At 38.9% G+C, this 24,065-nt stretch overlaps 1 protein-coding gene and 1 long non-coding RNA gene across 5 annotated transcripts in view; one reads left to right on the top strand and one right to left on the bottom strand.

Annotated features, from left to right (window-relative positions):
• fam49bb (family with sequence similarity 49 member Bb) overlaps positions 1-21,229 on the bottom strand; it is a 187,587-nt gene extending 166,358 nt beyond the window's left edge. Inside the window, exon 1 of one of the 3 annotated variants that reach the window (XM_072570759.1) lies at positions 21,210-21,229. The gene's annotated coding sequence lies outside the window, so the exon portion shown is untranslated. Of the gene's footprint in view, positions 1-20,999; positions 21,147-21,209 lie in introns of those variants that run through there. The other 2 variants (XM_072570763.1, XM_072570756.1) reach the window with 2 other exon arrangements.
• LOC140477231 (uncharacterized) overlaps positions 21,165-24,065 on the top strand; it is a 43,797-nt gene continuing 40,896 nt past the window's right edge. For both annotated transcript variants that reach the window (XR_011960681.1, XR_011960680.1), the window contains exon 1: positions 21,165-21,277. This is a non-coding gene — a long non-coding RNA (uncharacterized lncRNA). The remainder of the gene's footprint in view (positions 21,278-24,065) is intronic.

Below are 24,065 nucleotides of genomic sequence, written 5' to 3'. Positions count from 1 at the left end.
CTAACCTAACCTATCCTTATTTTTCAGTTCCATTAACATGAGGTTAATCCTGCACCCACAGAAGAAAAGATTTCCAGAAAAATCTTTAACTGTTCCAGATTCTGGCAGTGTCACCAACAACTGATTTGTAAAGCAAGCAAACAAACGCATTGCTAATAATAATCCTGTTTCTGCAGATCTACTGGAACTCAATAGCTGTTATGCAGCCTTCGTAGCTTAGGCTGGGCCAAGAACCCCAGCAGCCTTCAGAGTCCAGTGGCTGACCAACTTTCATTCTGCAATCTTCTTATTATGAGAACTTCCCAAGTTACATTTCACAGCTTACAGGCCATGTAGTGTAAAAGCCTTCTGTTAGAACACAACTTACATTATATGGCCTGAAGAATACTTGAGATCCAATGGAATGACAACACAGGTGATGGCAGTTTAATTAAGGGTTACTTGGCTGAACAAATATGAGAAACAGGTAATCAGTGGATGTGAACTTGATGGAATGTGACTAAGTGAAATAAAGCTCTCACTGGAAGTGTGGACTTAAACTCTGTTTAGTTAACTTCTGGTGTTTAACACTGGCAGCAGACATTGGCTGAGTTGAAATGTAAAGCTTTGGGGTATCATTTAAAATGTGCTTTGCAATCAAAGAAAGAATAAAGTTACAATGTGGACCTGGGTTATCTCTTTACCAAAGAGGAAACAAGGTACAGCCTCAGTACATTTATTGTCATACAGAAACAGGGATAAGAAGCAAAGCTCCTTCAGAATTAGAGTCTGGTGATTTGAACTCGGATGAAGGTTTGAACGAACTATTGACTTTCATGGATAAAGGTTATCGAAAGGATAATTTATTGACTTCTTATGAGATATAGTCAGATGTTGACAAGTACGGAGGAAAGTTGTAATGGAAAAGTACATAACAGAATTCAGTAGGTTGTAAGACAACAAAAATTTCATTTGAAAATTCCCCAATCTCTACTGGCATTTAAGCTCTTGGACTGTATCAAAGTACCAGGTATAGACGTACTTGTAGTTTTGACAGGATTAAATGTGTGGATAAATTACACTGGTAGAACAAATGTTGGAAGTACTAAAACAAATTCAGAGGAAAGCATTCCTTTCCTGCAGTATTCATCATACAAAGGTTGCAATTGGTGATCCAACAGAAAATGAAGGACACAATTTTAGCAAATTGGCAATACTATCTAGAGACAGGTCATAGGTTACAGTATGAAAGGAAACAAATAGAAAGGACAAATACTATCGATAATTTTAAGCAAAGAGAATTTGGAATTTATAGTAAGATAATGAACTGCAGAAATGCTCAGGACATAGTTGATCAATGTTTCAGGTGCAATGCAAAGTACCAATATACCATGACTGTTGTGAATTGTACAATAGAATATTCAAAACTAATCAAAGTAGAAGATTCTGAGAAAGATAATGGAAATATGGATCAAAGTGAGGGCATTGTACTGGTCACAATAAATGTCACCCCGACATGAATGTTTTGGTGGCAGAGTCTTTCAATTGATCATTTAGACAGGAAATGCAGGTCTGCAGTGTGAACAGGTTGGCTAAAATGCTTGCTACACTGTCTTAGTAATAAAGATCAGAACAAGGTGAAGAAATTTAAAATTTCCATAAGATTCAGGGATTGTAACACACTAAATCTTTGAAAAGGTGACAAATTCCGTTTCAAATGCTGTATCATATTGTATCATTTTATTAGCACAAATGCAGTGATCAGTGAAATGCAATTGTCATTAAGTAGTCCGTTGATGAAGAAAGCACAAATTAAACTCAATATGAAAAACAATAAAACTATTATCTTTGAAAAATCTAATATGTTGCAATTTACACACTTAGAACTCTTTCATGAAACATAACCTCGACTAAAGAAGTGTTATTAACGTCATCAGGTAAAAATGTGGAAGACAAAATGGCAGTTTTTAAATTTGCATAGGTCATTTGCTCATCTAAAATGTTAAAAGTTTTGTAAAGGGTGCAGTAATAAGGGATGGGAGTACAACAAACTTAAGATGATAGATGTGAGATTAGAGAGAAACAAAGAAGGACACCATTATGGCCTATAATAAGTATGCCCTTAGCAAGAGATTTCAGTGAGCGGAGGCTATGGATTTACAGGTAAAGGATAGAAGAAAAACAACTTTTCATTTGATATTTTGTCCATTTGAAAACCAGATTTTGTCAGCCATAACACATAGTAAAAATTCGAGAATAATTGTGGATAAGGTATTGAAAAGTATACAGAAAATGGACTTGAACCACAAAATTTCTCACTGATAATGGGGGGACATTTGCTAATGATAAATTTAGAAATATGTATGCAAATATGAATGTAATAATTATGAATATGGCAGCAGAAATCCTTTTTAACAAGGAGTCTGTGAAAGGAACCATTCAGTAACATTCAAAATGGTTCACTAAATTTTGGGCAGGCCAGTCAAACCCTAAATTTGTGTACTAGTGTGGGCTGTCTATGCTTAGAATTAACTGCAAATGGTTGGAGGATATAATCAATATCAGTTTTTGGCAGGAATCTTTTAAGTTTCATCAGTAATACAAAAACAATTTCCAGCCATGAAAGGTGACACAACTAACTTACCTTTTTCATTAGGAATGCCTGCATGCAGGTAGAAAGGTTTTCATTAGAGCCAAAGTCTCAAAAAATTCCATGAGCCTTCAGATAGAAAATAAGGCCTTCAGAAACCAATTTCAATTGGGGAGATATGGTTTATTAGGATAGGGAAGGACTTTAAAATTGGGAAAGGCTTCTCCCTCTCACAATAAATCAATAAGGGTTAATTGGATAAGAATTGTGGCATTTATACAAGGAGCAAATAATCAGTGAAGTAGGACTGTGGCAAACTGAGATAAGCTCTTACTAAAAGTGTAGTCTTGGACTCTTAAAAACACATTAAGCTTTATGTATCCAGTACTGCACAATGCTAAGGGAGTGTCAGTTTATAGAAGATATAATTTTCCAAATGAGATCTTAAAGAAAATACTGTCTACGCATTCCAATGTATGTAAAAGATCAATGAACCAATTCCAATAGTGAAAGAGTTCTTTTATTTCTTTTTTTTTCTTTTTTGTTGAATTATTCTGGAAGGATTGTTATTCTGAACTTTTTTTTCTAATTTATTACGATAATTTTATACATTTGGAGGTCTGTAATGCTGGACATTTTTTTTGCTTTTTCTAATTTTTTTGCCGAAGAACTTGTACTCAAGAATCTGTACCTCAGTATCTTTGTACATTTATTTTGTGAAATTTCTTGACATCCTTCCTGGAGTGACGTTCCATGGTCTCTCTTGAGACTGAGTTTTATCCACACAGAAAATTTCCAGAAATACACTGAGTTGCATTTCTAGCCATGTTGGCTTATAGGTTATTTGTTTAAAGGAAAAGACCTGTTTTAGTTAAAAGTTCAATGTGTCCGTAAGTAATTTGGGGTGGCATGGTGGCTCAGTGGTTAGCACTGCTGCCTCACAATACCAGGGACCTGAGTTTGATTCCAGCCTCGGGCGACTATCTGTGTCTGCGTGGGTTTCCTCCAGGTGCCCCGGTTTCCTCAGTCGTGCAGGTTACGTGAATTGGCCATGCTAAATTGCCCACAGTGTTCAGGGATCTGTAGGTTAGGTGCCTTAGTCAGGGGTAAATATAGGGGAGGGGAATGGTCTGGTTGGGTTGCTGTTCAAAGGGTCGTTGTAGACTTGTTAGGCCAAATGGCCCGTTTCCACACTGTAGGGATTCTATGATCGGTTGTCATAGCAATTGCTAGGGCGACTTTCTATCTAATACTTCAAAAGTTCTTTGCCTCATATCATTTGCAACAACATGTAGCCCAGCCAAAGAAAGGTGTATTAATTTCATAAGCACTCACTAACAAATGCAATTATGAATGATGACAAAAAAAACCAATGAAGACTTGGCAGCTCCAAAAGGTCACCTTATCAGCTCAACCCCTCTTGAACATTTCCTGGTCAATTATTGCGCCAGTGTAAAGGCCCCACCAGATCTCCCATGTGTCATAATGACATGGTCCTCAGCATATTCCGATCAGCTCATTCGTTAATAACAACATCAGTCATTCAAAATCATTTCCAGGTTGATGGAAAAAAAATCCAAGCATTGCCCTCATCACATACACCATGTCACAAATCACTATTTACCAATTCAAAATGCAATTTCACAGCTAAGAGCAGAAAAGTATCATGTAATCTGCACTGTATACCAATAGGATTTAAATATTAGCCACAGATGAAAAAAAGTCAATCAGCACACCTTGTCAGAAACGCACATATTCAGCACTCAATGCATATACTTAATCAATGAGGTCCCTGTTTAAATTGCCCTTGTTACTTCAAAAGGTTAGACTAACAATGTGATGAGTTTACAATGTGATGACAATATGATGACAATACCAGTTTTATAGAAGTACGAATTACAGAGTAAAATTTGATTTTAAAATATCTACAGCAACTCCTCTATGATAATGTTTGGCATATAGAAAAACAAAGAAAAAACATTGAGTGAAAACATTCAAATGCCACATTACGTCCTACAGCATTTAAATCACAATAAACTATCCATTTTCGTCTTTGGCAATAGATGCCTCAAACAGGGTGTTTCCTCTTGATTTTGAGATAGTTCAATTTTAAGAAAGTGATCAAGCATTTACTGTTGCATTTCTGTGGTAATAATCCATAATCCTCAGAAGCAATTAGAGTCAGAGTCGTAGAGTTGTACAACACGGAAACAGACCCTTCAGTCCAATTTATCCATGCCGACAAGATATCCCAACACAATCTACTCCCACCTGCCAGCACCCAGCCCATTCATAAACCAATCCAGTTACCTGTTAAATGTTGCAATTGTACCAGCCTCCACCACCTCCTCTGGCAGCTCATTCCATACACACACCACCCTCTGTGTGAAGACATTGTCCCTTAGATGTCTTTTATATCTTTCCCCTCTCACCCCAAACCTATGCCCTCTAGTTCTGGACTCCCCCACCCCAAGGAAAAGACTTAGTCTTTTATCCTATCCATGCCCCTCATGATTATAAGGTCACCTCTCAGCCTCCGACGCTCCAGGGAAAACAGTCCCAGCCTATTCATCCTCTCCCTATTGCTCAAATCCTCCAAACCTGGCAACATTCTTGTAAATCTTTTCTGAACCCTTTCAAGTTTCTTGTCACAATTCAAGTGCAGTAGAAATAATTATCCATGCACAATGCCTTCAATGTCAGCCTAGAGAAATGTTCCATGCTTTCAACAGACAATGCTATTTTAATTACAGAAAATACAACTGTGTTTACTAAAAACTAAGAACTAAAAGGCAAAGAAACTATTTGCAGCTGTTTTGCTCATTATTTTCCATAATATGACATACACATCAAACACTTAGATATTGATGCAGAAAACATAATTATGAAGATATATACTCACTTTAGCATTTCTACAAACAGATTACAGCAGTTAAGGAAGTTCTGTAAGTCTGCTGAAGGAATATAATTTATTGATGCGTATTGTTACAAAGTAGTTTTTTTCTACTGTCAGCTATCAACAAATGGTGAAATGGTGGAAACCTGTGACAAGTAACTTTCAGGAGTATAACTCAGGACGTTTGTCCCAAAATACAATAGAACTGCCAATAAAGTGGCTGAACTACAATTTTTTTAGCAATGGTCAAACTCTGCAGGAATTGCATTGAAGCTTTAGAGGCTAAGTCATTCTGTGTTCTCTTAGTGTATGCACTGATGAGTGACAGGAATTGGAACTTGGAGAGAAGGTTTGGGGCAAGTTTTTAAGAGATTACAATGAATGGCAGGTTCAGGCAATTAACACCAGACATTTCAGGAAAATATGCAAGAAACTTGAAACTTGCTACCAAAGAGTCAATAAAATTTTGAGTTACAAACTGTGATTTGTCTGAAAAAAGCTTTAACAACTGATCCAAATCAGCCCTTACAATTGATCTGTGCTTTGAAAAATCTTATGAAGGCATTCAAATATGCAGTCTTACAGCGAATGACAAGAGTGCACTATATGAAAAATCAACACTTTGGAAAGAGTTATATCCTCTCTTCAAATGAAACATTGCCAGGCCAATGTGCGATGTTCTTATTTCAGCAAAAGTCCAGGAAAATAAATTAATGAGCATGAAAAAAATCAGTTTCAGTTTCAATAATTCTCTTTACTGTGCAGCAAAACTCATAGAGAATGTGTTTTCTTCATTGTTGTACTCCTTACAGAGATCAAGAATTTATTAAAGGAATTTTGTACTTCCTATGAGAATGACTGCACAATCATTTTTTAATTATAAGAAATTAAAAGCAAGATTCGCGAAATACTGTTTGCAGATAAATCATACTTTAAACTGAAGAAAAAAAATGTTAATTTAAATTTATATATGTGACTATCTCACAGTTCGATTGTACTTTACACAGTCTCTTAATTGGACACTTAATTCCCAAGGAACCAATCCAACCTACTGCCACTCTTAGCTCTTGAGGGCCTATTTCCTTTCTCCCCCTTCCAATTGAATACATTTTATCACTAAACTGACTTTCACTGTGAAGATAAGTCTAGAGATTCGCATGCCCAATTCTCAAAGCTAGTTGAACCTTCTTGAGTTTTCATCGCTTTCTGAATGAAGAACAATAACGTCTGGCTGCATCTATCTCTCTGTTTTGTGTCACATTCTTGTAGATTGAACATGTGACTGATGTACAAGGAGTAGTTTAGGAAAATCTTCAAAGCAATCTTACAATGTCTTGCTTTGGTGTGTTACTTATCGAAGCTCATATTTGTGGCAACATGAACCACAAGTGGAAATATTTATATAAAGTTTTTGTTTCTGCATACTCAATTTTGGAATTAACTAGACAATTTAAAGTATGACATTCGTTTAACCACATATAAACCTTGATATTCCTACACCTCCCTGAGAGATCTGGAATCTAACAGATGCCCTTACCATAGTTTCAGGTGTGGATATTTTGTATATTGTCCCAGTATAACAATCTGGGCCCTCTGTTTTACCTTCAACAACCAAACCAGCTGTCACACAGGTTAAAGAACAGGATACATCACTCCATTCATTCCTCCATTTTACCCTAAATTACAGAAACGGTCTTAAAATATTCCCTTATAAACTTGATATTTGAAACTCCATGATGATCACTGTTTGGAGAAATGTGAGGAACAGGCTGAAAGTGAGCAATGAAAATGTAGGCATCCAGATCTGCATCAATTTTTCAAAAATTCAAAGGTTCCTGAATTCTTGTACAGGAGATCATGTATGAATGCCATTAGAAATGGACAGTATAAACAATAGTCATCTATGACATCAACTTTAAATTAGTGGTGTTGTTATTAGTTATGTAATTCTCTATATCAGACATTAGTAGAGTTGTTATTGATAAATTATTTATACATAAAGAATGAAGTTTTTAGTGCAATTATAGAAGAGCATTTTAGTTAATTGCATCAGCAGGTTCACCCTTAACTTGCCTTATAGTTATTTTTGCATCTGCATCTGCAGATATATGTGTGGTAATATTGGGCAGGTCAACATAGCAAGTTTTGTGTCTGGTACAAGTGATTGGTAATTTATCTAATTGTAATTTGTATGATATTGCTGGACACAAATTGGCTGTCAATGTTACTCAATAATACTAGTCAACAGAAGTGATTAATTAGAAATCAAGCACATGGGACATTGCAAAGCACAATGTGAATAATTTATTTCTTTCACTACCAGAGTTCGACTCAAAACGTAAATGAAGGCTAATTTTTGCACACAAATGAAAAGTTTTTAACCACAGAAGTCGTGAATTCTAAACCAAGTAAAGTTCAATTTTTGGGAAAAGAACAACCTTACTGGGTGCCTAAGGTTGACAAAGCAGGAATAAAAAAAAATCTGCTGTGGTAGTGCAAATAATTTTGGAAGTGGCACAGTGTCATAGAGTCATAGAGATGTACAGCACGGAAATGGGTCCTTCGGTCCCACTAGTCCATGCCGAACAGATATCCTAATCTAATCTAGTCCCATTTGCCAACATTTGGCCCATTTCCATTTAAACCATTCCTATTCAAATACACATCCAGATGTCTTTTAAATGCTGCAATTGGACCAGCCTCCACCACTTCCTCTGGCAGCTCATTCCATACACGCACCACCCTCTGTGTGAAATAGTTGCCCCTTAGATCCCTTTTCTCTTTCCTCTCTCACCCTAAACCTGTGCCATCTAGAGTCATAGAGATGTACAGCTTGGAAACAGACCCTTCGGTCCAACCCGTCCATGCCAACCAGATATCCCAACCCAATCTAGTCCCACCTGCCAGCACCTGGCCCATATCCCTCCAAACCCTTCCTATTCATCTACCCATCCAAATGCCTCTTACATGTTGCAATTGTACCAGCCTCCACCACATCCTCTGGCAGCTCATTCCATACGCATACCACCCTCTGCGTGAAAAAGTTGCCGCTTAGGTCGCTTTTGTACCTTTCCCCTCTCACCCTAAACCTATGCCCTCTAATTCTGGACTCCCCAACCCCAGGGAAAACGCTTTGTCTATTTACCCTATCCATGCCCCTCATAATTTTGTAAACCTCTATAAAGGTCACGCCTCAGCCTCTGACGCTCCAAGGAAAACAGCCCCAGCCTGTTCAGCCTCTCCCAGCAGCGCAGATCCTCCAACCCTGGCAACATCCTTGTAAATCATTTCTGAATCCTTTCAAGTTTCACAACATCTTTCTGATAGGAAGGAGACCAGAATTGCACGCAATATTCCAACAGTGGCCTAACCAATGTCCTGTACAGCCGCAACATGGCCTCCCAACTCCTGTACTCAATACTCTGACCAATAAAGGAAAGCATACCAAACGCCTTCTTCACTATCCTATCTACCTGCGACTCCATTTTTAAGGAGCTATGAACCTGCACTCCAAGGTCTCTTTGTTCAGCAACACTCCCTAGGACCTTACCATTAAGTGTATAAGTCCTGCTAAGATTTGCTTTCCCAAAATGCAGCACCTCGTATTTATCTGAATTAAACTCCATCTGCCACTTCTCAGCCCATTGGCCCATCTGGTCAAGATACTGTTGTAATCTGAGGTAACCCTCTTCGCTGTCCACTACACCTCCAATTTTGGTGTCATCTGCAAACTTACTAACTGTACCTGTTATGCTTGCATCCAAGTCATTTATGTAAATGACAAAAAGTAGAGGACCCAGCACCGATCCTTGTGGCACTCCACTGGTCACAAGCCTCCAGTCTGAAAAATAACCCTCCACCACCACCCTCTGTCTTCCACCTTTGAGCCAGTTCTGTATCCAAATGGCTAGTTCTCCTTGTATTCCATAAGATCTAACCTTGCTAATCAGTCTCCCATGGGGAACCTTGTCAAACGCCTTACTGAAGTCCATATAGATCACATCTACTGCTCTGCCCTCATCAATCTTCTTTAGTACTTCTTCAAAAAACTCAATCAAGTTTGTGAGATATGATTTCCCACGCACAAAGCCAGGTTGACTATCCCGAATCAGTCCTTGCCTTTCCAAATACATGTACATCCTGTCCCTCAGGATTCCCTCCAACAACTTGCCCACCACCAAGGTCAGGCTCACTGGTCTATAGTTCCCTGGCTTGTCTTTACCGCCCTTCTTAAACAGTGGCAACATGTTTGCCAACCTCCAGTCTTCCGGCATCTCACCTGTGACTATCGATGATACAAATATCTCAGCAAGATGCCCAGCAATCACTTCTCTAGCTTCCCAGAGTTTTCGGGTACACCTGATCAGGTCCTGGGGATTTATCCACCTTTAACCGTTTCAAGACATCCAGCACTTCCTCCTCACAATTGGACATTTTGCAAGATGTCACCATCTATTTCCCTACAGTCTATATCTTCCATATCCTTTTCCACAGTAAATACTGATGCAAAATATTCATTTAGTATCTCCCTCATTTTCTGTAGTTTTGGACTCCCCCATCCCAGGGAAAAGACTTTGTCTTTTATCCTGTCCATGCCGTCATGATTTTATAAACCTCCATGAGGTCACCCCTCAGCCTCTGATGCTCCAGGGAAAAAAGCCCCAGCCTTTTCAGCCTCTTCCTATAGCTCAAATCCTCCAACCCTGGCAACATCCTTGTAAATCTTTTCTGAACCCTTTCAAGTTTCACAACATCTTTCCTATAGGAAAGAGGCCAGAATTACATGCAATATTCCAAAAGTGGGCTAACCAATGTCCTGTACAGCCGCAACATGATCTCCCAACGCCTATACTCAATACTCTGACCAATAAAGGAAAGCACACCAAACTCCTCCTTCACTATCCTATCTACCTGAAACTCTACTTTGATGGAACTATGAACCTGCACTCCAAGGTCTCTTTGTTCAGCACCACTCCCCAGGGCCATACTATTAAGTGTATAAGTCCTACTCTGATTTGATTTTCAAAAATGCAGCACCTCCCAATTATCTAAATTAAACTCCGTCTGCCACTCCTCAGCCCATTGGCCCATCTGATCAAGATCCCGATGTAATCTGAGTTAACCTTCTTCACTGTCCACTACATCTCAAAGTTTAGTGTCACCTGCAACCTTACTAACTTTATGTTCACATCCCAACCATTTGTATAAATGACAAAATGTAGTAGACTCAGCACCGATCCTTGTGGCACTCCACTGGTCACAGGCCTCCAGTCTGAAAATCAGCCCTGCACCACCACCCTCTGTCTTCTACCTTTGAGCCAGTTCTGTATCCAAATGGCTAGTTCTCCCTATATTCCATGAGATCCAACCTTTCTAAGCAGACTCCCACGAGGAACCTAGTCAAATGCCTTTCTGAAGTCTATATAGATCGCATCCACTGCTCTGCCCTCATCTATCCTCTTTGTTACTTCTTCAAAAAACTCAATCAAATGATGATGGAAGAAAAGATCCTCAGGTGGTGATGCTCAAAGTCTTGTTTCAGAAAATAGTATTTCCTTTTCTTTCTCTCCATGTCATATTTTAATTATTTAGAACAGAGAACAATACAGCACAGTAATAGGTCGTCCAGCTCACGATGTTGTGCCGAGTACAATGCCAAACTTAACTAATCCCTTCTGTATGCCCATGGTCCATATCCCTCCATTCCTTACACATTCATTTGCTTATCTAAAAGTCTCTTCAACACCCCTATTGTATTTGCCTTCACCACCAACCTTGAAAGCGCATTCCAGACTCCTACCATTCTGTGTAAAAAGAAATATTGTCCCTCACATCTCCTTCCAACTTTCCCCTTCTCACCTTAAATGCATGCTCCATTGATTTAGATAGTTAATGCTTGCCCTCTAATTTTAGATATTTTAGATCATAAAATCAGAGAATGAAAAATGGAACTAGACCATTTACTTCATCACTGTTGGATTTGGTCTAATTAAGACACTTAAGGATCAAAGAAAAAGTGTTTATCAAAGCATCTTCTCTTCTAATCACATATAATTGGACTGAATCATTACTATTAAAAAGGTGCACTTTGTCATGTGGTCATTGCATTTCAACAATGTTTACACAATTCATAATTGAGTAAAGCAATTAAGAACCCACTCTGATTGATGCATAATAAAGTGGCTTTATTAAGCCATTCTAAGCCATTTTCTAAATCTTTTTCTTTCCATCTGATTTTACTTTCTCAGCATAAAAATACAGGTAAAAAGGTTGTCAACCTGAAAAGGTCATTAACCTGAACCACACGCTTTGTTTCACTCTCCGCTAATGTTGCTTAACTTCTTGAGCAGTTCCAGAATTTATTTTTATATTAAAACCTTCAATGTATTGAAAGAAATCAACTTATTTTACAATAACATGTTTAAATTTAACTGTATTGTTTCTTCTGTTTTTGACTACAGCCATGAAAGTCTCTCCTCAATCTCTCATCTGATAAGTTTCTCAGACTCTGAAATTTACCAAGTTATGAAAAATTTGATGTTGATTTTTGTTTTGTACCAGTTCAATGGACCACACTTACAGCAACCCAAAATACTTGCACTCTAAAATACTTATGACTTCCAAATTATTTTAAGTGCATTATAAAATAATTGATAATGTAGTTTGTTTACTATTCAAGACGTACAACCTATGATGGCACAGACTGATTTACAAAATGAAGTAAAAGACACATTAAAAGGTTAGAAATAGTGGTAAGGCTAGTGGAAACCAACAGAAGATGACCCAGAAATTAATATGGGGCTGAATTTTCCTAGCTTCTGAATGATGTTCCCAATGGCGGGTCATTTGGGAAAGTATGGCATGACTGAACATATTAGATTAGGCAAAAGTGAGGACTGCAGATGCTGGAAACCAGAGTTTAGATCTGAGTGGTGCTGGAAAAGCACAGCAGGTCAGGCAACATCTGAGAAGCAGGCTGTGGAAGTATTAGATTGTCGAAATTGAGTCGAAGGCTAGACCTCTTTTTCAATGTTCGAAAGGTGAGATAAGAATCTCACTAATGAGCAGAGAGACACCTTTTTTATGCATTTATACCTTTAGTGCTTAATCTCACTTCATTTACATGCAATTTCCTCTCTTCCTATTTGTTGAAGAGAAACTAGACATCAACAATTTCCAACATGGAAGTCAGAGCAAAGACCTGACACTTCAGAGTCAGTTGCTCCTCCAAGCCTTTTTTTTGGTCAACACATCCCAACATCTCAGGATATCTCTCCACAGACATTTGCATATGACAGACACCAGCTTCACCGTACATATGACTCTGACTTTTATTGAATGGTAATGCAGTCTCGAAGGGGTGAATGGACTACTCCTGATCCTATTTTCTGTTACCATGTTTCTATGTCATGCTGTTCTTTGGAGCACACAAGCACCTTTTACTATAATGCTGTTTTGCACACAGGAACAGGCTCCTAGCTCAGGCCCACAGCAGGGTGTACTTCATGGCTCTTCGTACTCACGCACTTTATGCCTAAATGGATGTTCACAGCTTCTTTGCCTTGCCATTTTGCACTTTTTCAGCACATTCAAACTTATAGACCTACAAATTTCTTGCCTTACAGTTTAGTGCAGACGGGAAACCAAGCAGCTTGGCATGGGCATCAACAGTGAACACTCAAGGGTGTGGGCATGTTGCTGTACTGCACTATGCTACATCAAAAATCACACCCACAGCATGTGACAAAGGCTGAAAGACAAGTGGATAATGTTAGGAGATTGAGATTTAAATTAAAGGATTGGTTCAGCCTGTTCGGAAGGTCAGAATTGTTGGGGTTGACATGGGGTGCAAAGAAGAAATGAACACGAAGATTTAATTAAGTCCTTGGATCACCAGGTTGAGTTTGTAACTTGCTTGGCCAAGTGCAATCTGTGGAACCTTCTATTCCTCATCAGAAATGCAAATTCAGAGTGGAAATGGAAAATGGATTCCTGCTCACCCGGAGTGATCAGAACTGTTTTTTGCTGTTTGGCCTCAATGGCTCTTCTTGAGAGATGAGAGGCCCCTCAAAGGTATTAATCAAGGACATATACCATAAAGGTTGAAGACATCTTTAATCATAAAAAACCTGTATGTGAAGCACAACAATATCTAACTATGTGGAATACTAATTCTAGACACAAGTCATTTTGATCAGGTCAATTCAAGATCTCATCGGTTGCACAAGGACAAGGAGTTGACTTCCTCTTACCTTGAACTCTAAGTATTCACCAATATACTGTGATATGCAATGCTACCTTTTTTGGGTAACGTTGGGGTGGGAGTAAGATTTCAGTAGTACTAACAGCTTTACAATCTCCTAAATTGGAATAAGATCAACACAGATTTTTGCTGCTCAAAAGGCAAGCTGGTTGTTTGTTTTATTTTTTGTTTTTGCTGTTGTTCAATAAAAATGTTTTTATCCATTTGAAGACTATCCAAAATGCAATGCTGTCAAATTTATAATGTTAAGATATCATGCTATAGGCATTAGGGAAAGAGTAACACTCCCTTTAAACAAGGTTCTAATATGGTATACAACTAAGGATGGGTAGTTTGTGTAGCTCAATGATTGTCATTATAACTGCAGCAACAATAAATCAGTCAAGTTTTAATGTTAAATACCACACACGTATGAATGCAAGCTTGGATTTCCAATGAAGTGCCACCCATACCACCTATGTACTTTACTTTTTCATTTCCATCCCACTACATGCACAGTGAAGGACTATTCAGGCTAGCAGCATTTTACCTGGCATTCAGCTGGACTTGAAAAATGGCAATGGTGATTCCACCATTGCTGATTGCATGGTAATGGTGCCATTGAAACATGGTGGATACATAATGAGATGAGAAGACTCACTGAGTCACAGAAGGAAACCCTCCGTAAGCTCTCTGAAATTGACACTTAACCACTTTTGGTAAAATTTAGCTCGTAGAGGTTTAAAGAGGAGAATATAAAGATCTGATTATCCTGTAAAGGATAACAACAGCAAATATTTATGTCCTTGAAAACAAAGAAAAGGTGAACCAGAATTACATATGGCAATAATAGAGGAAAAGGACATAATGGAACAGCTATTATAATACTGAGGTTTGAAAAATAAAAACACAATAAATGTGAGGTGTTTGGGAAATTCAAGCCATTGGGGTGAATTTTTAGAAGCCATTTCAAATGGGGAGGAATGTAGAGACATGAATCAGGACAGAAAAAAAATAGATAAATTAATGGAAGCTAGGCTCCTATTCCTATCTAGTTTAGTTTTTAAAACTCAGCATTAAAAATTGATGGAATGAGAAATTTTTATTTCAAAATGCCTTTTCTTCTGAGAAAGCTGTTGGAGAATTAAATAATAGGAAACGCAGCGCAAATATTCAAAGGAGGAAGAGATAAATTAATTAGTACACAGACCAGTGAGTCAAATGGAAAAATTGTTAAAATCCATACAGATGTGAGAACTCAGGGCGAGATTTTCATGGAGACTCCAATTTCTAATAAGCCCCCATTTCCAACACATCTTGTTTCCACTAACAGGGGAAAGGGACAAGGCATGATGTACACATCAAGGAAACTTTGCACAATCATTAAATAGACCCCATTTTCCCTGTTGCAAAGACTTTTACCTATAGTATGCAAGGTACTTTTTTTTAGTTAATCTAATTGGTCTTGTAGGGCAAATATGATTTGTCAACTTGTCACCATGTTGTTATTTAATCCCTAGCTCTTTAAAATTGAAAGAAAAAACAGGCTACTTGTACCAGAGTTGAAAAAAAAAACTGATCTAGCAGGTATATATGCATTTGTTGACATCTTCCGAAGGAAACTATCATTATGGATGCTTGGCTGCTTTCCACATGCTCTATTCATTTTTAGGGCAATAATACGAGAGGGAAGGGAAGAACTTAAGAGCTCAAAATTTAAACAAAGAGGATAAAATCCCAAAGAGCAAGGCAGGCCTTTCAACCAGCAATGCAATCCACTATAGGTTCATAACCCCTCCAAAATGTCTGCACCCCACCATAGCCGTAACCTAGGTCTCAGACTGAACATGGAAGTCATGCAGGCCTGTTTACAAGGAACAACAGCAGAGCAGTGAGAGAGATGGGTTATAATCAGAGTGATATTAAAGAGAAATGAAACTTTAACGCAAGGACTTCCTTCTTTAACTTTAAGGGTCTCTGATAGTGGCATTCATGAGAATATTTAAAAAGCATTTAATAAGGTTATGTTAGAATATTGCGTGCAATTCTGGTCTCCATCCTATCAGAAAGATGTTGTGAAACTTGAAAGGGTTCAGAAAAGAATTACAAGGATTTTGCAAGGGTTGGAGGATTTCAGCTATACGGAGAGGCTGAACACGCTGGGGCTGTTTTCCCTGGAGTGTCAGAGGCTGAGGGGTGACCTTATAGAGGTTTACAAAATTATGAGGAGCATGGATAGGGTAAATAGGCAAAGTCTTTTCCCTGGGATCAGGGAGTCCAGAACTAGAGGGCATAGGTTTAGGGTGAGAGGGGAAAGATATAAAAGAGACCTACGGGGCAACGTTTTCACACAGAGAGTGGCACATATATGGAATGAGCTGCCAGAGGAAGTGGTGGAGCTGGGACAAATGCAACATTTAAGAGGCATTTGGATGGGTATATGAATAGGAAGGGTTTGGAGGGATATGGGCTGAGTGCTAGCAGGTGAGACTAGATTGGGTTGGGATATCTGGTTGGCATAGACGGGTTGTACCGAAGGGTCTTTTTCCATGCTGTACATCTCTATGACTCTATAAAATAGATTACTTGTTAAAAATGATGCACTCAGAATTAGTAACAACATTGAATGGGATTTGTTGGAAGATAGGAAGCAGCATTTTGGACAACATGCATGTTTTATATTAATTAAAGAGGCTCAGCAAAATATCGGTACAATGAATCTTGGATATGATGACAACCTCAAGGCATAACTAACTTTCAAAATAGCAGCAAGTTACAAATAGGTCAATCAATATATTAGACAACTTGCCGATACAGTTTAATATAGCAAAATATTGGGACAATCAAAACAATAGTATTTAATTCCTATTTACCCTCATCAATGATTTCACCTACAGCACAGGTTGAACCAGACTTCAAAGCCATTAAATCCATGAAGTATTTAATATGACCCTGAGCTGAGCTTCGACACCGCACTTCTGATGATTCATATCTCTTGTGCAACTTCACCTCCCTTTACAACATTTGTAGCCAAGCCTTCATTCAACTTGGCTTCAGACAAATTTCCTGCAGGAAAAACTTCCATCTCTGTTTCTTCAATTCCCTCTTTAAAACTAATTGTGACCAAAATTTTGATAGTTTTTCTGAATGTATCTTTCTTTAGCTCAGCAATCTATTTACTTTTATTCTGTGATTGTGAATATTTTGGAGTTTATTTTTAACCTTAAAGACATTATGTAAGTGAAAATGGTTATGGCTATGAAATGAGGCAGTATGCTTGTGATAATGTCATTTTAAGGTGAATGGCAGGAGGTTTACAGGGGATTTGAGGAAAAGATTGTTCATCAAGAGGGTGGTAGAAATCGAATGCATTGCCTGGGAGGACAGCAGAGGCAGGAAACCTCACAACCTTTGGAAAGAACATGGATGAGCACTTAAAATGTCATAACATTCGAGGCTATGGGCCATGTGCTAGAAAGTGGGATTAACGGAGATAGTTCAATGCAGACTTGATGATATGAAGGGCCAGCTCAGTGCTGTGGAACAAATGCAGTTTAGAGCATTGTTTAACTTGAAGCATTGAGGATTCAGTGAATAAAACTATTCAAAAACAAATTCACAGGTACAAAAAGGAAATGTGCTACTGGAATTAAATTAATATAGAATATGTACACGAGAAAGTACTTCTGCACCACCAAAGTCCCATTGGAATGTTGTATTTCATTCTGGGTGCCCACTTTAGAGAGGATAGATTAGTTTGATGAAAATCCTTGACAGTTTACCATGAGGTGAATGCTGGAGGGATTTGTGACATCAGAAAATCTTAGATTATATTTTCTAACCATGATTAACCGTTATTTGATTAAGATGTTTAAAAATAATAGGGTAGAGAGGAAAATAAACTTTTCTTTAGTAAGGGAAGTCAGTTTAAAACTTAGCCCAGAAAAAACACAATCTTTACTAAAAGGGTATGATAACTTAGGGTTCACTGTCCCATACACCCATAGTTACAAAATCATGTTGGAAATATTTAAAAGATTAGATTCCCTACAGTGTGAAAACAGGCCCTTCAGCCCAACCAGTCCACACTGACCCTCCGAAGAGTAACCCACCCAGACCCATTTCCCTCTGACTAATGCACCTTCCACTATGGGCAATTTAGCGTGGCCAATTCACCTGACCTGCACATCTTTGGACTGTGGGAGGAAACAGGAGCACCCAGGGGAAACCCACATAGACATGGGGAGAATGTAGGTAAAAACAATGACTGCAGATGCTGGAAACCAGATTCTGGATTAGAGTGGCACTGGAAAAGCACAGTTCAGGCAGCATCCAAGAAACAGGAAAATCGACGTTACAGGCAAAAGCCCTTCATCAGGAATACAGGCAGAGTGCCTGAAGGGTGGAGAGATAAATGAGGGGAGGGTGGGGAGAAAGTAGCATAGAGTACAATATGTCAGTGGTGGTGGGGATGAAGGTGATAGGTCAGGGAGGAGGGTGGGGGAAGGTAGCAAAGAGTACAATGGGTGGATGGGGGTGGGGTGAAGGTGATAGGTCAGGGAGGGGAGGGTGGAGTGGATAGGTGGAAAAGAAGATAGGCAGGTCATGGGGACAGTGCTGAGCTGGAAGTTTGGAACTGGGCTGAGGTGGGGAAAGGGGAAATGAGGAAACTGGTGAAGTCCACATTGATGCCCTGGGGTTGAAGTGTTCTGAGGCGGAATATGAGGCGTTCTTCCTCCAGGCGTCGGGTGGTGAGGGAGCGGCAGTGAAGGAGGTCCAGGACTTTCATGTCCTTGGCAGAGTGGGAGGGGGAGTTGAAATGTTGGGCCACAGGGCGGTGTGGTTGATAGGTGCAGGTGTCCCAGTGATGTTTCCTAAAGCGCTCTGCTCGGAGGCGTCCAGTCTCCCCAATGTAGAGGAGATCGCATTTGGAGCAACGGATACAATAAATGATATTGGTGGATGTGCAGGTAAAACTTTGATGGATGTGGAAGGCTTCTTCAGGGCCTTGGATGGAGGTGAGGGAGGAGGTGTGGGCGCAGGTTTTGCAACGTGCAAACTCCACACGGACAGTCGCCCAAGGCTGGAATCAAACCTGGGACCCTGGTGTTGTGAGGCAGCAGTGCTAACCACTGTGCAAGGGAGATAAATATTTAAGAAATTAGAGTAATTCAGGAATTTGGAGAATGGGTTTGAAAATATAATAAATTGCCATGGAAAAATTAACTTTTTTGGTGTTGGTGAACAGCTGAGGACTTGTACATCTACATAAAAATAATATTGTAACTGATCCAATCACATTTATTCATAAGGGTGTAAAGCAACAGGTCAACTCAAATACAATTCTCTTTCATCAGCAGAATAATATGTTGTGCATTGCGAAGTACGGTATTCCTGTCTTCATAAACCAATTTTAAGAGTAAGATGTGCATGTAGCAAGAGGAAAGGAAGAAACAAAGGTTCAATAGGTAGTTTATTTAAAGTGTAATATCTGGTATATTGAGCATTTGGGGACTGTAGCAAGGGAAACAGGTCATAGGAAAATGAAGGGTTTGTCAATGTTATGGACTTGAAGTAGTGAAGTAAACATGATTGGTGAGGACCCACATTCAACCTAAAAACCCACTGCAAATACCAACAAAGGCCCTTCTTAAGGCACAGCATCCCTAATCCTGGACCGGGAGACCCTGATTCAAGTCCCATCTCCTCCAGAGATGAATTTTTTTTAAACCTTACCTTCCCTTTAAGAGAAAAAAGGGCAGAACTAAAAATTTCCCAGAAAAGCTGAGAAAGACAGACTAAAGTAAGTGAGAATGAAAATATCAGCAAAACAAATGCTCTGACTTGCTGAGTGATGGCCACAGAAGATCAACTGGTAATGTATTAAAGGTCTTGTAAATATCAATAGTATTTCTTGTCAGTGTCAGACTTAAACTATTACATTTCAGACACATATTTGACTGCATTGCAATCCAAAGATGTGCAGGTTAGGTAAACTGTCTGTGCTAAATTGCCCATAGTGTTCAGGGATGTGAATGTTAGGTGCTTAGTCACAGTAAATATAGGATAATAGGTTAGGGGAGTGCGTCTGGGTGGGTTATACTTCGGAGGGTCGATGTGGACTTGTTGGGACAAAGGGCCTGTTTCCATACTGTAGGGATTCCATGATTCTAGGATTCTATCATTCTCTTTGTGAGAAATGTCACAGTTGATAAATACTTTCTACAAGATACTAATTTAGTTTAGATATCCTAGTATCATACACAAGATCACCGCTGGTGCTGAATTCTGGGGTCTCTTCCAAATTTGCATTTGAACTGACCATGCAGATTCTAAAAAGTGAAGATGAGATTGGCTTGTTGATTATTTACTTAATGCCTTCGTTTCTAGAGAAAAGTGACACTTTGCTCCTCTTGATTAATCAGTCAAGATCATTCATCATGTATGACCAGATTTGACATTGTACTCAATTAAAAACATATTTCTGATTTTATAACCTCAGTTTTGAGACCAGCAGAAATAAAGGAATAATTCCAAAATCTCACAATTTGTCTAGAAGCAATAGCAACAATTCAGATTTGCATGTAGTCATAATTCACACACCATGGTTCATTCATGGTGATTAATGAAGAAATACCTATAAAAAGTATCAGAGTTAAATAGATCCAAAATATTGTTTTTCTATTTGCCAAAATTAAAGAACAGTAATGCGTGGCATTTTTAAAACCAAAGTTAATTAACTTGAAAGTGAACATTAAAATCAATTCCCACTGCACAATGTAATAGCACAAAAAGCCTGCTCATGACTAATATTCAACTTTTTTTTTCTAATCTTGCAAAGCAGGCCTGAACTACAAAAACAGTAACAAGCAAACAAACATGGGAATTTATGTTAAAAGGCGGGCTTTTGGACCTAGAGGAAATGTCACCCTCTACAGCTGCACTATCCTCCTTCAACCTTTAGGCTATGAATGTTTCTCATTCAGTGAGATATGATCAGTAAGAAAGGAATACATTCGAAAAATCAGGGCGATGCGGTAACATATTTATATCTACATTTGAACAATTCAAAATAAATCATTTCTTACACTATTGAGAAGACTACGAGAAAAATCTGTCTCCCTCACTATCCTTTGCACAATTCTAATTTAATTTCCTCTCCAGGTGCGAGGAAATCCATCTCATCGAATCCAACTAAGCATCACATTCCAATAAGCACATTCATTAAAGAGAAAATAATTTACATGCTAGTCCGGTTTTCATTAATGGAAAATAAAACGATCGCACTGTACCTTGCCGAGAGGGAGAGAAAAAGCGTAGTTTGTTAAAACGGGAAGTAATCTTCAATAAAAGGCAGTTTCAGGCTGAAAGTGCAAGAACTGTTACTTCCGGGTTGGTCAATTGTACGTCATTTGGTTCAGGTTTGTAACACCATTTAGGTCACAACATGACTAAAAATGGAATCAATTGCTAAAAGGGAGGGTTTTGCTTCTTATACCTACCGTTCATATATGTATAAAGTAATGGCATATATGATAAATAGGAGGGTTCACTGTGCTGTGGAAGAAAGGTGGGTAAAAAAAACTTGTCGGATCAACGGGAGATAATTTGGATAAGCTTTCACAATCACGCAGCTCTCTGGCTGGTGAGCAAGGGAAGCATGATTTAGCGAAATAACGAGCTTACATTGCCAGACATCGGAGCAGTTCCCACTCTAAGGATCTGATTAATTATAAAATCAATTTATGTACGTTTTTTTAAAAAAGAGGAAGTGCCTGCAATGACTGGAAACGAGGATTGTACAATTAAGATTCTGCTCATCGCCGGGACTAAACTGGGTTCTTTCAAAAGATTCTTCAAAGGGCGTTGTCGGTGCATGGATATTTGTGGGTGGGGGGCGAGGTGGCAGTCTTAGTTCCTGTAATAGAATCCAAGGGCTGAAAAAAAGCATTGCGCCATGTCGGGTGTGAAAACACTGGGTAAATGCTATTTCTGCCGCAGCACAACATTTTGCAATGCTGTTTCCTGTTCGTTTTTTAAACCTGCAATTACAGTTATTATTTTTCCCTCACCAGTAGACATGATACGTTTCCACAATGAGTGTCATATTATTGGTTACTGCTCTGATTATAAACCTGGCAAAGTATCCCGCACAAGGGTTTAAAACAACGGCAGTGTCCCTTTAAATGTGTGTTGTCACCTTCAATGTCTGGCCTTGACATTGAGGCTTATCTCCCTTTGATACTATCATCACATTTTGGTAGCGAAATTTAATGTTGAGTACCTTACCACAATGCAATTTAGGGGTGTGTAAAAAAGATACGACTAGGTAAAGTGAGATCAAGTTTAGAATGCACTACAGTACAGAGCTGTATATATTTCAAAATTTGTAGGATTGGGATTTTCAGGGTTTTTTAATAGAATCGATTGGTTACAACACAGGAGGCCATTTAGCCTATCCTATGTATGCCAGTTCTCTCAGAACAATGCTCAGTCCAAGTCCCTGCTTTTTCTGGCTGTTCAGCATTTTTTTTCTGAATACACATACGGGGCATTTTGTTTTCAAAGTGCTTCTACTGTACACTCTGGCAGTGTGTTCCTAAAACCACTCAACCTGTTTTTTTTAAAAAAGGGATTTTCTTCATGTTGCCATTTGTTCTGTAACTATCCATCTTTTATTGGTTTCACCTGCTTCTGGATCATTTGAAGAATGGAAACAGTTTCTCTCTGTGTAATCTGTTCAGACTTGTGTTTCCTTTTTTTTCTTCTGCACAGATATAAGGTTCATGCATGCAGTGACTTCCAAAACTGAAAGTTAATGTGGGTGTAGGTTTGCTCGCTGAGCTGGAAGGTTCATTTTCAGCCAATTCATCATCATAACTAGGTAACATCTTCAGTGAGTCTCCGGACAAAGCACTGCTGATGATTCCTGCTTTCTATTTATATGTTTGGGTTTCTTTAGGTTGATGTCATTTCCTTTTTTTTCCTCAGGGGGTGGTAAATGGGCTTCAAGTCAATGTGTTTATTGATAGAGCACATGGACATCAACTAGCCACAAAACCACATGACCTTCTCGCACTAGTATCCTTACATACAGATAAGGAAGGGCACCACTTCAACTGGGACAAAACATCCATCCTAGGACAAGCCAACCAGAGACGTGTATGAGAATTCCTCGGAGTATGGCATTCCAACCGGAATTCTATCAACAAACACATTGACTTGGACCCCATTTACCATCCCCTGAGAAAACAAACTGGAATTGATATCGTGATAGGAAGTGACATCACTAACCTAAAGAAACCCAAGCGTATAAATAGAAAGCAGGAATCATCAGAAGTACTTCATCCGGAAGCTCACTGAAGATGTTACCTAATAGGTGATGAAACCATTTGAAAATGAACCTGCCACCTCAGCAAGCAAAGCTACATCCAGAACCTCAACTTGAGCTACAAATGTTCTCAAAATTTGCTGAAAGTTAACGTATCAGCACGAGTTGGCATGCATAGACCCTCAAAGTGGCTATGCAACTGTGCACCTCAGAAGGAATATTGTCACATTGGTCTGTACTGTTCTGTTGTCTCTTCTCTCAGGAAAACAGTATCATCTTCACCAATTTTATCCATACAACTGAAATCCTTTATCCCTTTATCTATTATTATAAAACTTTTCTACACTCTCTAAAGCCTTAAATCCTTACTAAAATGTGTCTCCCAGACTTGCACATAACACTCCAACTGGGCAAAGCCAGGGGACATAAATTTAAGGTGAAGGGTGGAAGGTATAGGGGAGATGTCAGGGGTGGGTTCTTTACCCAGAGAGTGGTGGGGGCATGGAATGCGCTGCCCGAGGGAGTGGTAGAGTCAGATTCATTGGCGACCTTTAAGCGGCATTTGGATAGGTACATGGATGGGTGCTTAATCTAGGATAGAAGTTCGGCACAACATCGTGGGCCGAAGGGCCTGTTCTGTGCTGTATTGTTCTATGTTCTATGTTCTATAAGACATTGGAGCAGAAATTAGGTCATTCAACCCATCGGGTCTTCTTTGCCATTCAATCATGGCTGATAAGTTTCTCTACCCCTATTCTCCTGCTTTCACCCTGTAACCCTTGAACCCTTGACAATCAAGAACTTATCTATCTCAGTCTTAAATATACTCAATCATGTGGCCTCCACTGTCTTCTGTAGTCGTGAATTCCATAGATTCACCACTCTCTAACTGAAGATGTTTCTCCTTATCTTCATCCTATAGGGTCTTCCCTTTACTCTAAAGCTATGCCCTTGGGTCCTGGTCTCTCCTACCAATGGAAACATCTTCGTAACATCCACTCTTTCCAGACCATTCAGTATTCTGTTT

This window comes from Chiloscyllium punctatum, chromosome 5, assembly GCF_047496795.1.
Source record: "Chiloscyllium punctatum isolate Juve2018m chromosome 5, sChiPun1.3, whole genome shotgun sequence".
Lineage (NCBI taxonomy): Eukaryota > Metazoa > Chordata > Chondrichthyes > Orectolobiformes > Hemiscylliidae > Chiloscyllium > Chiloscyllium punctatum.
The sequence above is the reverse complement of the archived record's forward strand: the minus strand, read 5'-3'. Positions and strand labels throughout refer to the sequence as shown.